Source organism: Trachymyrmex cornetzi, unplaced genomic scaffold (genome assembly GCF_001594075.2).
Source record: "Trachymyrmex cornetzi isolate Tcor2-1 unplaced genomic scaffold, Tcor1.1 scaffold147, whole genome shotgun sequence".
Taxonomy (NCBI): domain Eukaryota; kingdom Metazoa; phylum Arthropoda; class Insecta; order Hymenoptera; family Formicidae; genus Trachymyrmex; species Trachymyrmex cornetzi.
In genome coordinates, this window is record NW_017296059.1 from 4,334,072 (window position 1) to 4,346,926 (window position 12,855).

The 12,855-nt window shown below is 38.9% G+C and overlaps 1 protein-coding gene across 3 annotated transcripts in view; it reads right to left on the reverse strand.

Annotated features, from left to right (window-relative positions):
• LOC108757857 (MKL/myocardin-like protein 1) overlaps positions 1-12,855 on the reverse strand; it is a 223,559-nt gene that overhangs the window by 48,603 nt on the left and 162,101 nt on the right. The window lies entirely within an intron of this gene.

Consider the following 12,855-nt stretch of genomic DNA (forward strand, 5'->3'; position numbering starts at 1 on the left):
CCGCGCTAAAAGCTCTCGGGAAGTTGTCACGGCGTAAAACGCGCGCTGTAATGTTGCGCGAACCAATTACATTACATTCGCCTACACGGGACGCTTAGCGAGTCTTTGATAATTGGACGAAATAATCTTTGCTACAATGCGGTGCGGCAGTTAATAAATTTATCCGTCGGATTTATTGTCGCGTATGATTCGCTCGTGCGCAAGATAGCTCCAGCACTTATTTATTCGGTCAACATCAACTAAAAGTAACATAACACAGCAATGTGGGAATTTCATACTCAACAAAGTAACATCATGTTATGTAACGTAATGTATTATATTACACTCGTATTGAATGCGAAATTGTAATATTGATTCTCTAAAATCTTTAAGTGGAGTCTAATTCTAAAGAATGACAAAGAGTGACAATTGAGTCAGTGTTGAAAAAGAATGGCTCAATTGTCAATTTTTAAGAGTGAGATTTCACTCTTTAGAGTTAGATTCCATTCTAAAGATTTTAGAAAGGATGTTATGTTACTTTTAATGCGTCGACTGGGCACAAAATAATTATTTAATTCTTACTACTGTATATAAAAATGTTATATCACAGAATCAAGAAATTTAACTTAATTATTCGATATAAAAATTAAATATACATATATTTATGTATTATTTTTAAGAAAGTTTGTAACCAAGTTTGTCTTACTTCTCTCACTTTTTTACTCCTCTCTTCTTTTGCCTTTCCGTGTGCAATTCTCTTTCTCATTTCACCGAATCAGATTATTCCGCGTTTCCATTTCAGCCACTCTGCGAGCCCTCTGAAAGCCATTAGAACAGCGAGTGCGAAAATCGATGTATTGTGCGGAGTGCACTTCCTTTGCATCGAACCGTGCGATCTCTTCATCGCATCACTTCTTCTGCTCACGGAGTAGCGAAGGTGGAGGCCGGATGATCGAGGCGAAACGATAGTATTGCGAATCCTCCGGGCAACTGCTCTTCTTCTTCTTCTCCTCTTTCTTCTTCTTCTTCTTCTTCTTATCCCTCGTGGTACAGATTCCGCCGTGCGTGTCCGCCGCATAACCGCGATAAATTACGAGGGTGGAAGGCCGAAAGGGGTAGCAGAAGAGAAGAGATAGAGGAAGAGGCGGGAGGCGGGAAAAGAGAAATGGACAGCGGGCGCAGCTTGCTTTGCACACAATTTCCACGTGGTCGGGGCCGGCCGGCGGCGGTATCTTTGCGCGAAAATAAAGTGTCGTTGCGCGTGCTAGCACACGCGTACCGCGAGATGCTGCCGAGCGCAAGAGGGTGGCAGAGGTGGTAGTCAGGTCCTTATTAACATTTTCTCTGGGATTTGCAGCGAGATTAAATTGACGGCGAGGATTTGCGAGTCGTTTGTTACCGGCTATTCCCGTCGACCCTTTCCTTCTTGTTCCTTCGTTGCCTTCGAGATTCTCTCATTCTTGCTCTCACCACACCGACTACGAAAGCCTGCAATTCTTTCCTGGTTCGCTCGAGATCACTCTCACAATTCTCGGTATAATGATCTCGATGATTTTTCATCCTAAGAGGCAATCTAAATTTACGCGATGGGTTTTCTGCTCAAATAAAAATCTTAAATCTCTCTCTCTCTCTCTCTAACAAAAATTAAACAAGAATTGTAAAAATTCAAAAGACAATATACTACGCAAAAATTTTTGTTTCTAGCTTTTTCAATTTTTTAAAATTATATTTTTAATTATTCATTTTATTTTTTATCTCTATATGAAATGATAAACGCATAATGATGTTAAAAGTTTATTTTTGTCGCCTTTAGGAAAATTTGAAGACGAGGAAGATCGAGACGGTTTTCTGAGTTTATATGGTCCTTCTATTATGGAACAGTCTCTGCGGGGCGCAGCTGTTAGCCCCGTTGATCGTCAAAAGTGTACTATACACTCGCGGAAGAGCAGAGAGAAGCGCCGCTGCATTAATAAGACGGCGGCGTTCGCGCGCGCATCGGTCGCGTAGACGGACTTGGGATAGCTCTCTCGGAATAGATTCCTAACTCCGTACAGTAGGCCACATAATCCACGGGAGTAGGGAGAGAGTTGGCGGGCAAGAGGGAGGGAAGAGAGTGACGGAAGTTTATTTTCTCTTTGTGACTATTCGAAGACGCTACTCGTCCCAACCCAGAATTCGCGAACTCGCCTGACTCGGGACGAGCCAAATCGTAAAGCGGGGCGTAACCGCGTGGGCGACCGAGAGGAAAATAGCGGCGCTATTGTGGCAAATCTCCGGAAACGCGTTTAATATTGTACACCCTCGCGCGCTACGCAATATAGCAATCTCGAAAACGCGTTACGCATTATTAAATATTTCGTGCAATTTCTATTTCTAAATATATTTCGGAATTATATATATATATTTTTAGAAAAAAGTTTTTTTTATATTTGATTTTGAAGTATAGAAATTGAATATATCTCGCTTATCTGTTACGACAATGACATAACTAAAAAAATTAAGTTTTCAAAAAAATAAACAAAAATAAATAAAAATAATTTAAATGATTTGGATTATTGAAATATACATATTTTTTGTAATATACTATTTTTGAAATGCAAGTTTGGTGTAATAAATGTTTGTAGAAGAATAAAAGTATATTTTTTAAAGTTATGTTCTTTCTTTTTTTCTTTAATACTTAGAATAAAAATCTCACTCTATAAAGAATGAAATCTCACTCTTAAAGATTAAAAATTGAGCCTCTCTTTTTCAAGATTGGGTCAATTTTCACTCTCTGGAATGAGATTCCACTCCAAATAATTTAGAGTATAAGTAATTAAAAAATAACCATTTTTGAGTTATTGTTGCAACAAAAGAGCGAGATATATATATATATATATATATATATATATATATTATATACTTCATAAAAACAAATTAGTCCATCTGTTTGAAGACTTCCGGTTTACACTTCGCTTAGTCGACGACGGCGGTACGAAATTGTGAAGCACAACGTTACAGCCGTAACATTGGGCCGTACACCTTTTTATCGCGTGCACTTTTGCGCTTCACTCGGGACTTTTCGCGCGGCTCCTACGCTTCATTAAGTTCGAAGAGATCATTCTTTCAGCCCAATGTCTGCCCGCCTCACGGTTTCACGGGGCCCCGATCGCCAACAGAAAAAGGCAGAATCGAAGTTTAAAGGGAATCGCGAAGAAAGGCGACTTGAGCTCCCTTTCTCTTGAACGCCGCGTCGTCGGTGCCTTTGACGCCTACTAATGAGAGGGCAGTGATTAAGGGAACTCTCGCGGTGGAGTGCTGAGAAGCGAGGAGGAATACGAGAATAAGCGGGACAAGGTATAAAGCAGCATCGCGGACAGACAGACGGGCGGACAGCTGCGGTGCGACGCGGGCTTTTTCGTGAAGTAACGCGATCCCAAAGGAATCACCGCCTTGTCGATCGTTAATTCGACGGCGTGTCGAACGAACTTATTATCGACGTCTTCCTTTATTCTTCCCACTTTCTTTCGCACGATCGAAAGATGGACGTTAAGCGTCACTTCACACGTGTCTCGAGCGACCTGACGATTAAGATCTGAATTTTTATGTAAAGAATAAATTAGCCAGGTAATTAACTGTAACAAAAATTAATGTACAGGTTAGGCTAAGAATGTACGAATTTCACGGTACTTTGTAGCATTATTTTGATTTAAGGAAAAATATCCTAACTTATATAGGTACTTTCTTCTAAATGTGTCTTCATGTATCTTCATGTAAAAAAAACACACGTCTTCTTTTTGCACTTCTAATTTTCGTTCCATTACATTTCCGCTTTTTCTAGGCATCGAAGCAGGAAACCGGTGGATCTTCATCGCCGGAGAAAATTCCATCGGTCACGTAATCGATACCGCGACGATAATTGAATAAAATCCAGTCGGCATTCCGCAAGTTCCTACGATCGTTAGTGGAGGTATGCGAAATATGACGTTTCATTAATTAATTGATCTTAATAGGAGCTTTATCGGGGAAACTTGAAACACATATATTTATATTTAATATTTATATAATATGTTAAATTAATATGTTTCAGTGAAATTTACATTTTATTCATTTATTTTAGAATTTACGTTTCCAAATGTAATATTTTTATATTAATTATTTACTTATTCATAAATTGTGCTATTTTAACACTAACAACTGTTGAACATCAATTTAACGCAAAGTATTCAAATAACATAATCACATTATGTTGAATTAATACTTGAATATGTTAAAAATTCAACACAAAAATTTGGACACAGACTAATTTTAATACAAACGTAAAATATTTTTTACTGTGTTTAATTAATTGACAAAAAAAATCCCAATATTTCCGTTCATTTCACCTTCACTTAATTTCAACTGCAGAATAAATATTTCCACTTCACAGAATTCGTTCTGTCTTGTCTATTTCCGCGAAATGACACCTCAATTGTCCCTGTTCCAAATTATTGATATAATCCAGGCGATTTCCTAGGTCGTGATGAGTGACCGAATTTCGTGTATCATCCGTTGACGTAGATCGCATTTTGTTTAATTAGAAGTGTCAGTAGCCGATGTGACCTAATTAACGAGGGAACTCCTCGCGAACGGGTGCATTCTCAGACCGATCAGAATGCGTCTGGCATGCCGCGCGCGATTTTTCCTGCCCGATGCCATCGACGGGAAGGAAACGCGTGCGACGTTAACGAACGGGTTATTTACCGCGGCTACGAACCGCGGCATTAATTCTTCGCTATCGCGATAAGACCGTAGCTGGCAGCTGGCGTTGGGGCAATTGGCCAGCTGCCAATGGCAGCAACTGCCGCCGATACATTGTCGAAGAGGGCGAATGCGCCTATCTCACCGTCGCGAATCGAACATTGCGAGAAGAACGCATGCCCACCGCGAAGGCTTGCTGAACAAGCTGTTGTGATGTGTCAGATGGTATGAAATAGCGATTTCGTTCCTACATTGCCCTTTCTTGCATCGTAATATACCTACTTCAAAAATCGGTCTTCGGTTTGCCGTCGCAAATCTTGATATCACAAAATTGTATATAGAGGATAAGAACAGATTTCAATCTAACCAGAAACCATGTATTTCGGTGTATCCGATTTCTAGTAGGTTGAAATCTGTTATGCCTTGTTTTTTTTTTTTTTGTGTTAGTGTCTTCAATGTGTAGAAGGTTTAGTCGTCGGTAGAAATAGTAATATTTTATTGTCCTTTTTTAATTCTTCGTCAGCAACTGAGATCTTTAAACTTTAAAAGCACCATCACAATAATTTGATTGTAATTTTTGTACATAAATTTAAATTTGTAAAAATAAGTAAAATAAAATCCGACTTTTATGATAAAAACTCGATGTTAAAGCTCTGACAAAAGTATCAGAATTTTTTCAGATTTTTATATAATCTGGAATAATAAAATATCCGCTCTATTTCTCAAAGATCCTTATTGTTGACGGAAGAGTTAAAATTCATGTTACGGCGGTTAAAAATTGCGCCGTAATATATTTAAAAAAATCGATATCATAAAAAAGAATTGTATAAAGGAGATAAGCATAACAGAATCTAGACAGATTTATGCATTTTCCGTTGGATATTCTTAGACTCAACGATCTCTCAATGTGCAGAAGGTTTAGTCGCCAGTAAACAATTTAAATTAATGTGCACTTAACGCGCCTTTAGCATAGTTTATGTTGTTTTCAACGCTATCGTATTTATAGATCACAATAGGGCGATTGTGTCGACGGAATTTAATATGAAAATTGTTAGTACCGCATATCACATATCGGATGCGCGTTTACGCAATGATTGAAAAGAACAAGGGGACCAGGAAAAAGGAAATCGCCACAAGAGACGAGCACCGCCTACACCGTGTCGTTTAATTACGCTTCCGAAAGTTACCTTCTCGGTGTTAGGCAAGCGAGCGTCGTGCGTGATTTATCGCACGCATACGTGAAGGTAATCGCGAAAATTCGCCCAAAAAACTGCGCGCTTTCACCACTGCATGCGATTTATCGAGATGCTATCTTTATCGTGAGCTTCCATTACGCGTCGACCGTCATCTTGCGCGACACGCGATAAACTGGTAACGTCAATTACGATACCGTCACTTTACAGACTGGTACTGGGCGCGATGGTGACCGCCACATCCTCGACGGGAAACGCCGAAACCGCTTGTCCCGCGGTTTCTGGGACATGCATCGTCCGGGATTGATGTCAATATAAGACTTTTACTTTAAAACCATAAAGATTAAGTAATTTTATCGCAAATAAATAACGTTGCAAATCTGACGATGCATTATAAAATTTGGCGATACTTAGAAGATAAGACAGATACTAATTATCGTATAATTATCAACTGATACTCAGAGAAAAATATTTAGCAGCAACTATTGTATATAGATGACAACAATAGTTTAGTTTATTATTTACTAAATGCATATATTAACATGGACGATGTTTATTTTAAAACTAACCATAGAAATGGATTGATTTACATTTTGACACAGACGGAAGCTGAAAATAACAAAATTATTTATTACAAAGTTATTTAATTTAATGGATTGGGTTATCATTGCTTTTTTGATATTCACATCGAAATCGGAGTACTCCAACACCCCTTTGAAAAAAGGCTTCAAAAAAATGTAACACGCCAATTTTAATATAGGAACAGTTTGCACGTGGCTTTTGAAAATAATTTCTGATATAAAAAAATCACTTCTATAACTTCAAAAAGTTTTTGGATCCATGTTTATCAAAAACTTTTTATTCAGCTTAGTGAGTATTATCTGTCACATAAGATATTCGCATATTTTTTTAATACCCTGTGTAATCAAATGCAATTACTACGATGGCTAGAAGTTGAACTTTTTTACGAAGTAGCGCAAATAGAAGTCTGCTAAGCTGAACACGGAAAATACGAGCGAGAATCAGCTAAAAGACAAAAACGATCGAAGGACTTTTCGTGGGCTCCGGATAATTCTTCGACTTACTAGATGGGTCAAGGCCTTTCTCTCTCTCTTACAAACAACTGCCTACGATCGAAGAAAGAGCACTGCGTAACTCACGAGGCGCGTGGTTATTTAGTCACGCTTCGTCTCAAGGAAACTGACCTATTAATCTTCTGGAGAAGAGCAAATGCAACGAATTCGTGCCTCGTTCGGATTAAGATTCGATAAAAGTATAATCCGAATTTTTTTCCATATAAATTATAGTATATGTATTTTATATGTATTATATTCGTTATAAACTTTCTGTTTACACTATACATTACATATAAAACTAATATTCCTTAATATATAAAATACTGAAGCAAAAGGATCTTGATAACTCTCTCTATCTCTCTTTCTCTCTCTCTAAGCCTCAAAAATAAGCGAAAGATGATTCCCAATTACAGTAATTCAAATGTAATCATTACTTCACGAAATCCCTAATGCTGATTCATTTCCTATCTATCGTATGATAAATTGATACCAACTAGATCTTAGTACAAAGATTTTTCTCGGATTTAAAACCGACAAAGTCAGCACGGCCGATTCAAGCGAAAAAATCGTCCGGCGGTCAAAGCATCTGCTTAGCTTTCATCTCGAGTCTTCGTTTGTTATCTGAGCGTTACCTACGTGTACATGTACACCCATCTGACTATCTGCTTATCTACCGGCCGTGGAAGAATCACCAGCACGCGTTTCTACAGCGGTTAGGATGCAAACGCAATGTAAAGTTGCAATGTAAAGTCGCGATAGCGCCCTGATCTTAATGTCGTTTCACACAAAATGTATAGTATTGGAGTAAAATCGAATAAAACTCCTTAAAAAAAAAGAAAAAGTACGCGTATTCTATGATTTTTTCCCTTGTGAAAAAATTCCTTGTATATAGAACAGTAATGTACAATTTATTTGCGATTTCACAAACAAAGTTCTCAGGAGCCACAAGAATTACAGCCATAAGAATTACTTGGCTATAAGTAAGGCATTCTCAATTTATTACATTTTCTTGCAAAAAGCGGTAACAAAAAATAAAGCAAAAAACTAACAAAATATTAAAATTATTACAAAAGTAAATCTTTTCTTCGATATAAAATATTTACGTCAATTTAGGCACCGAGGACAAAAATTTACTAAGTCTTATTTTTCAGTACTAACTAAACTTTACAGTAAACAAATATTTATTCAATAAAAAAATATTAAACCAAATTAATGATTCTGCCAGATAAATATATGTTTACATTTAATAAATATTTAATTACTAGCAAATATGTAATTACTACTTCAAACAAATATTTATTAAAACATTTTTTCAGTGTGGGGTGCTTTATTATACTTTTGGTCAATATATGGGTCTGTATTAAAAATGATCGATTCGGGGGACCAATTTCCAAACAAGAGAAGACGCAGGGGAAAGGGATAGCACCGGTCGAAGATTTTCCATGCGGGCACACGCAGGATTAACGTAGAACGCGATGTGAACGCGGCCTTATCGCGGCGCACATGCGCTACCGCACGAGCTGATGCGCCCACGCCTCGCGCGTATGCAGCACACTCCGGAATAAATGCGTGTTTATCGCGGCGGTGGCGGTGGCGGCATTGCTTTTGATGCCGGCCAGCAGCTCGTGCTGCTCCCTCTTCTTCTTCTTCTCTTCCATCATGCGGCTTCCACGTCCCTCTTTCTCTTTAGCGCGGGAGAGGGCCCCCGCGCGCAGATGGGCCCGACCGATTTACATAAGGCCGAGAGAGCTCGGTGCCTGCGCGCTCACCTTCCTCTTATTAAACGCGCTCGCGAGCGCAACACGCACACGCGTATCCTTTATTAAGGGCGCAGTCGGCGCACGAGCGCGCATCGCGCGCGGACACAGAAGCGCCGCGCATACCTTGTTGCGCTAACAATACGACCGCCCACGTACGAGATATCTCGTTTTATTATTATCCCCGGTCGCTTTCTCTTTCTCTCTCTCTGTCTCTCTTTCTTTCTCCGTCCGGCTTCTTCTTTCGCCGTTACCTTCTCTCTCGCGGTCCTCCATCCCGTTTCCTTCCCCTCTCCCGTGGTCCCCGACCGCCCTTTCGCCGTTTCGCGCGCGACCGCTAGTTCACCGCGTCCACGACGCAGTGAACTTTGCATGCGCTGATTCACCGGTATACTTTACTCCACCGACGCGCACGCGTTTGTCCGTCCTCGATCTGAGACAATGTTCCTTTTACTTGAGAAATGAACATACGTAACAGCCGTACGAGAACCTCCAATGATCCAAAATAAACTCGATAATGAATATTATTCTCGATGAAGAGCAATTTAATTGGGAAGTGTCCACGATTTTAGTGATTTTTCGCTTTTCTTTTTTTTAGGATATTTTGAATATAATATTCGATATCAGGATTTACTTTATTTATTTATGCAAATAAAATAATTTATCACGTGTTAACTTTTTTGTCTGCTTTTGCTCGTTTATTTGACCTTTCTTTGATATTCTTATTGTGTAAGAGAGAGATTCGATGTTTTAACTTCTCTTTGAATCATCCAGAAACTTTTATTAATTTCTTTAAATTCGCTCGGTGGCGATTTTAGACTCGAAAAAGAGTTTTAGGTCGGTTATCGCTGCAGCTAGGATTTCGCAAGTATTAGTGGAAGGAAAGACGTATCTCTGCAGAAGACGTATCGCGAGAAGATAAAAAAAAGAGCAAAAAAATCGTCTGGATAACGCCAGTGTCACGTCTGACAATGAATTTGAGAACGCCGGGGTCGTCGTCGCTGTCAGTGCGTGAAAGTTCGGAACAAAGATAAATTTGTACCAGGGTTCTCCCCCGCATTGGTCTCTTGTGCGGTTACCACATCGTATCTCTCCTCTCGCGTCTCGCAGCATCCAAGAGAAATATATATGCTTGGGCAGGATATTTGGATAGATATAAAGGTGTCTACGGGGTGTCGGTCGAAGTGAAAACGCAACAGGCATGGTCCGCTAGATTCATGCTGTTTCCTTTTTGTCGAGATGTCACAACTTGACTGTTAACAAAATTATGTTCTCTTTGACAAGTGAGTCTCTAGACGAAGAGAAAAAGAAAACGATTTAGAAATGAATTGGTGACCGCCGAAGCAGCACGAGTCCAATTTTGTTTTTAAAAATAAATTTTTTCTTCTTTTCACTTTTTCATTGACCTTGAAATAGTTTTGAGTACACTCGTTCCAAGTTTTTAAGGGCCTAAAATAGACGTTAAAAATAACCAATGAGTGTAGAAAGATGACATTGCTCTTTTATTTTCATATTAAACTTTTTACGTTTTTTTCAAGAAAAATAATTATGCAAGTTTCAAAGTTTGTGTGCATATTGTATTTTGATATCCATAATGAGGTTGAGTAATACTTTTTTATCTTTTGCGATTCTTACATCAGAAATGTTAATTTACTACAAATTTGATATATTTGAAAATAAAATAACTATTAAATTTATGTTGACTTTTTTTGCTAATAAGTGCAGAAAGGGAATTAATCTAAATTTGGAGTTTTTCATTTAATAGAATATTTCAGGAAAGTGTCGAAAATATTATATGATATTTAAATTCCTAGAAGTAATTTTGTTAATCTATGACTGAAACTAAAATTAAACTGTTTGTTAATAGTGAAAAATTTGACAAATAAAAGACTTGCTCTTCGAATATTTTCTTAAAATCGAGTGCTTCAAAATGCCAAAGCGCATCGAAAAATTGATGGTGCTTCTAACGTAAATAGATATGAACAGTCTAAGTATTATAGAACGTCATTTAGATGGCACTCGCTGATACGCGCTAATATCGTGACTTTGTGCGCGAGTCGCAGAACCGAGTCTTTATTAGCACGACAAAACGGTCGATTATCTCGCGTGCAACCCCGGAAACCGAGCGATACGTATGAGCGATAACAGTAATTGCTCGCGTGACCGTCGGGCGAGGAATTTCTGGCATTTCCCCAAGGTACCCGTCAAAAATACACGAGCACTCGCCACGCATGCTCTGGTCGCTGCGCGAGCAATGATCGTGTTACTGATGAACGTTTATATTCACTGGGATGGTTTCTAATGCGTGGACAACAAAACGTGTCTTGAGGAATTCTCGCTATTATATCTCTTGTTCCTGAACGGTACTCTCTCTTTATCCAAAACAAAAAGAAGTCACAGGGTGAGAAAGAGAGACGGAGAGAAGTCTGAGAGAAGCGCGGCTACAAAGGCATCGCGCGGAGCATTGTCAGTGACAAAACAAGAGAGCCTCGGGATCACCAACGGCACTATCATAACGTACGAGCAACATATCGCATGACAAGAGAAGCCCCGGGGAACACAGAGAGCCTCGGTGTTGACCCCTCTGACCCCCGCTGTTTTTGTGCTGGTCTGCCAGTCGAGAGTCGGACGCGGGCCTTTGGGGTCTCCCGGTCCCAAACTGCGAAACATGCCGACATAGTGCGGTATGGATATATCCCCGGAGGCTTCACTCTCACGAAACTCACCGGTGCGGCGTTGTACCGTAACACCGAATTTCAGACGAGGAACGCTGATGTTCGTCGTGCCGGTGAACAGAGTGCCACTTTTCCCCTTTCGTTTTTCTCGTTGAAATGTTCGAGAGAGGAAATAATTTTGGCGACACTTTGTATTAAAATTCGTACCTATAACTTGTTTATGCCAGTTATACTCATAATAAAATATTAGAAAATGTAATAATAAATTTCGTACATTGATATTTTTAACATTGCATGTTTTCCTTTTTTCTGTTTGTTTTTAGAGTTCTAACAAATCTAAAATTTATCATAGAAGAGTATATCTGATTAGCTACAAAAAGTATGTCTATCTATAAAAAGCCTAAAAAATATTATGATTTGATAGTCTGATTGACTATTATATATCTTAGTAAACAACTAAGATGATTCTGTAATCACATGGTTTAGACAGCCAATCAGCATTCATGTCAGCATCTAAGAACTAATACAGTGACGATGAACTAATCTGATCGATTCAAAAACGCATTTCTAGTTTGCTAGAATTTTATTTTTAAAGAAAATGCTTTATTTATGTTTACAATCAGAGAAAAACATGATGATGGTAATTATAAAAGTAACAACTACATAAGTTTTACATGTAGAATTAATATATGTAGTTGAATACACTATTTTAGAGTTGCAACAACTATCAAACGGTTTAATCAACTACATATTACACATATAAAATTTGTATAGTTGTCATCTTTATAGTTGTTATCAACATGTCGTTTTCTCTAAGGCCCGATTTCACAATATATGGTTACCTAAAGATTAAAGGTAACCAAGAAATTCATGAATGAATTCCATTGATGAATCTGTTGGTAACCTTTGATCTTTAGGTAACCATATATTGTGAAAATGGGTCCAAGTATATTTATCTACCTATTTACAACTAAAATATTTTCTGATTCGGCTAATTCGCCTGAATGCATAAATCCTTCTCGCTTAACGAATAAATAATCACGCCATTAGTTCCTGTACATCAGGTTTTTAATAAGTCTTCTTATGGAGTGTTATTGTGCTCTATTCTAATCATATCCTGCAGAGCGGCCGGCCGGATCGCAGGTCTGGATAGAGGATTTATGAGCTTACGCATCGACACGTACACGTATCGCCGGCCAGCCGACCGGTCCTCCCTCCTCCCCCTCCCGATCAACGTTTACCAGCAATAAGTAACGATAATTACAAGCTAATGGAGGCGATGCTCGCGCGTCCGGTACGCGCCGCGGTGGCGGCAGCTGCGTTTTGCATTCGGTATTTAAATTAACCGATCGATCGGCCGTGTTCACCTCGCACATTATGCAAATGCCGCGAAAACACGTAAAAGTTTTCTGCAAAACCAATTACGCCGACGCGACACCACCGCGCCCGCCAGAAG